Source organism: Myotis davidii, unplaced genomic scaffold (genome assembly GCF_000327345.1).
Source record: "Myotis davidii unplaced genomic scaffold, ASM32734v1 scaffold962, whole genome shotgun sequence".
Taxonomy (NCBI): Eukaryota; Metazoa; Chordata; class Mammalia; order Chiroptera; family Vespertilionidae; genus Myotis; species Myotis davidii.
Window position 1 is genome coordinate 29901 of NW_006295559.1, and position 3436 is coordinate 33336.

Consider the following 3436-nt stretch of genomic DNA (forward strand, 5'->3'; position numbering starts at 1 on the left):
GCTAAAAAAAAATTTAGTGAGCATCTTACTACCTCCAAGTAAATGCACTCAAATAATTATGTTTGTTTATTCATTGTTTTAGAATTAATAGATTTTATGTTTTTTTCACCTCAGTTAATGTAATTAGCCTAGCATCTTGCAGTTAAGTATTACTTAGTGATTTTTTCCTCAGAAAGTCTATAAATAAGAGAACAAGTGAATGTTTTCAGTCTGATTACTAACTGTAGCTGTACAATTAACATTGCCCTAATTTTACTTTTCTAATTATAAAAATTAGCCACACATTACATGGTACTTAGCCCTAAGATAAGCTTTTATCCACCTTTCCATTTTCTCACCTATTAAGATGAGAAAATATATATTGACATTAGAAATGGCCTTTTTGACTTACTTAAAATAGTCACTTGAAAGGAGAAACGTACTAAAACTGATTTGGTTAGCCTGGCTGGTGTTGCTCAGCGGCTGAACATCCACCTGTGAACCAGGAGGTCAGGGTTCGATTCCCAGTCAGGGCACATGTCTGGGTTGTGGGCACTATCTCCAGTGTGGAGCATGCAGGAGGCAGCTGATCCATGATTCTCTCTTATCATTGATGTTTCTCTCTCTCTCTCTCCCTCTCCCTTCCTCTCAGACATCAATAAAAATATGCAGGAAGAAACACACACACACACCTGATTTGTTTAAAGATGAGGGAATGAAGCCTGACATTTTAGAGACATATTAGTTGCAAGAAACGATAATTTTTTAAAGTGAAGCATCATTAGTGTGCTTCCAAAAGGTCAACAATTTCTTACATTATAAAAAGTGGATTAGAGCCACTTGATCTGAGCTAATCAATCTATTTTTCCTTCTCAACTTCTTGATTTAAAAATCATTACAGGAAGACATATATGTATGAAAATGTAGCAAGATGGCACGAAGGGAAGAAAGCACAGAAGTTTTGTTGTTTCTGTCCTTTAGTGGAGCAGACATTGATAGGTGGTTTAGAACAGCGACTAAGCAGGTGGGACAATGCAGTATATGGAGGCCCACCCCCTTCTTCTACCCATTTATCTTTCCCTGCTGCCTTTTGCAATCCACTGGGAATAATTGAGCAAGAGACTATGAGGCCTTTCTTATGTCTGCGATAGGAAATAGAGCTTTGTGGAAAAGATGCTGCAAAATACTGCTTCTATATTACCACGGCATCCTAGAAAACTACCATTTGTATATCTATAATTATCTCATGTCTAAATAGTATTTGCAGGGCTGAGAAAATTGCTTAGGTACCTACTGTAGAGCCAGGAAATATTTGGTTGAATTAAAAATATAATCAAAGTAAATAAAGAGGAAAAAAGGAGATGAAGGAATTTACTGGAAGTGTATAGATGATCTTACAGTTGCTAGTACAAGAAATTCAGTAAGTCCCCATAAATTGATATTCAAGAAATATAAGATTTTGAAACCACTTTCTACACTATTCCCCTCTCTGCCCTGCTATCCTCCATCATCCTGTTATTCTACCCTCTCTCAGTCTGTTCTGCTATTTCTTTCTGCCTCAAGGCAGCATTCCACTCTGGTACTCTATAGACTTGATTTTTTTTGGTATCATACAGATAGAACACACACAGTTGCTCTACCTTCTCTGAATCCCCTCCTAGTTCAACCACCTAACTAAAACTCTAAGTCTAGTCTCTGAATCTAAATTTTAAATGCTAATATGAGAGAATAAAATTGTCCTTGTTTGGGCCAGATTCCCACTTGTGAAATGAATATACTACAGTCTCTTAGGTGACATTGTTGGATGATCCATTGAGTATGCAAGAGGGTCTAGGGAACCAGATTATCTGCAAAGGTTGGAACTCACAGTGAAAACAAGTGGTTACAAACTCAGGACATTTATTTTAATTTCCAGTCATTGTAAACATTGAGAGATATTCATTCATTCATTCATTCATCAAATGCTTTATTGAGCATCTGGTATGGGCTAGAGATATAATGATGACTAAGATATTGACCTTTCTCTTAAGGACTTTATAATCTACTGAGATGGACAAACAGCTCGGCAAATTCTTCCTTCTACTAAAATTAGTTTTCACCTGGGTAAGCACAGGGCGCTCATACCAGAAGTTTTTTTTTTGGGGGGGGGTTTGAAAAGATTTCCTGGAAAAGCAAGTGAGAGATAATCTTTTTATTAAAAGATGCATAGAACTTAGTCAGATGGAGAAAGTTGGGGAAAACCAGATAGGAGTGGTAAAGTTCAGGATCTGTCTATTTGATTAAGTCCAGTTGTCAAAAAGAACTTGTCAAAAAGCCAATTCACCAGAGGATCAATTTGCCAAACTTGCCTATTATCAACATTTGTTTTAAAGAATATCATCCTTTCAAAAAAAGGGCATTCAGTACATTCAAATAAATATTCCCTATAAATACATTATGTTTATGAAACAGAGTGAGTTTTCTAAATTTAATAGCACCAGGGAACAAAGGGAAGGCCAAACATATAGGCATGCCATTTGTGCAGCGTTTCCAGGAAGCTGCAGTGTAACACTCCCCAGGGAGCCATTGGTCTATTCCCCACAGATAGCTGGTGGGAAAGGGACTGGACAGGGGGGAGATAGATGGCGCCCACTAAAGTCTGGTTGACTGGGGAAGGTACTTGTCTGTCAGTCACACCTGAGAATAGGTCACTGGGCAGAGTAGGCATGGCCACTGACAGTGCAGGAAGATGTTAGATATTTAATCTCCTGAACAAAGAAGTTCTCTCTGTCAGAGCTCTTGGTTCATGTTCTTGGTTTCTCTTGTTTCTCTTGGAACTCTCGTTGCAGTGGGTGCACTCCCGGCCATGTGGACCCCACACAATGGACTAATGCACTGCAACCAGCCTAATGCTACACCAGACCCAGTTTCAACATAGAACGGAAACTGGACACTGGCTTTGCTTTTAACTCTACTGAATCCCAGCTGCACTTCTTATAGGACTGGATGAAGGGGAATGGGACTTTGAAAAGCCAAGGATGTAATCCCGTGCAAATAAAACCACTCATTCTCCCATGCCAGTCTCAGAAAATTCTTTTTCTCAAGATATCGAAAGTGATACCCCACTTTCACTGGTAACAGACTCAGAGGTGTGAGGGCACAAGTTCTGGTTTCTTATGGCTAAAGCATAAAATCTGAATTGGGCAGAGAAAGGTGGGGTGGTTGGCAGTGGGGAGGAGGGAGAAAAGGGAAATGAATTACCTCTCAGTAGGCTTTGGAGTATCGACAAGAGTTAATTTCTGAAAAAATATGCATTACAAAATATAATGCAGACACATTACTTATATTGATTTTATGTTTATCCATATCCATTTAATTCCAATGAATGGTAGGCTTCTGAAGATCAAATATATTTTTCTTAACCTAAATCATCTCTTGATATGGCATTTAAACACATATATTTTTTTTCTTACAGCTT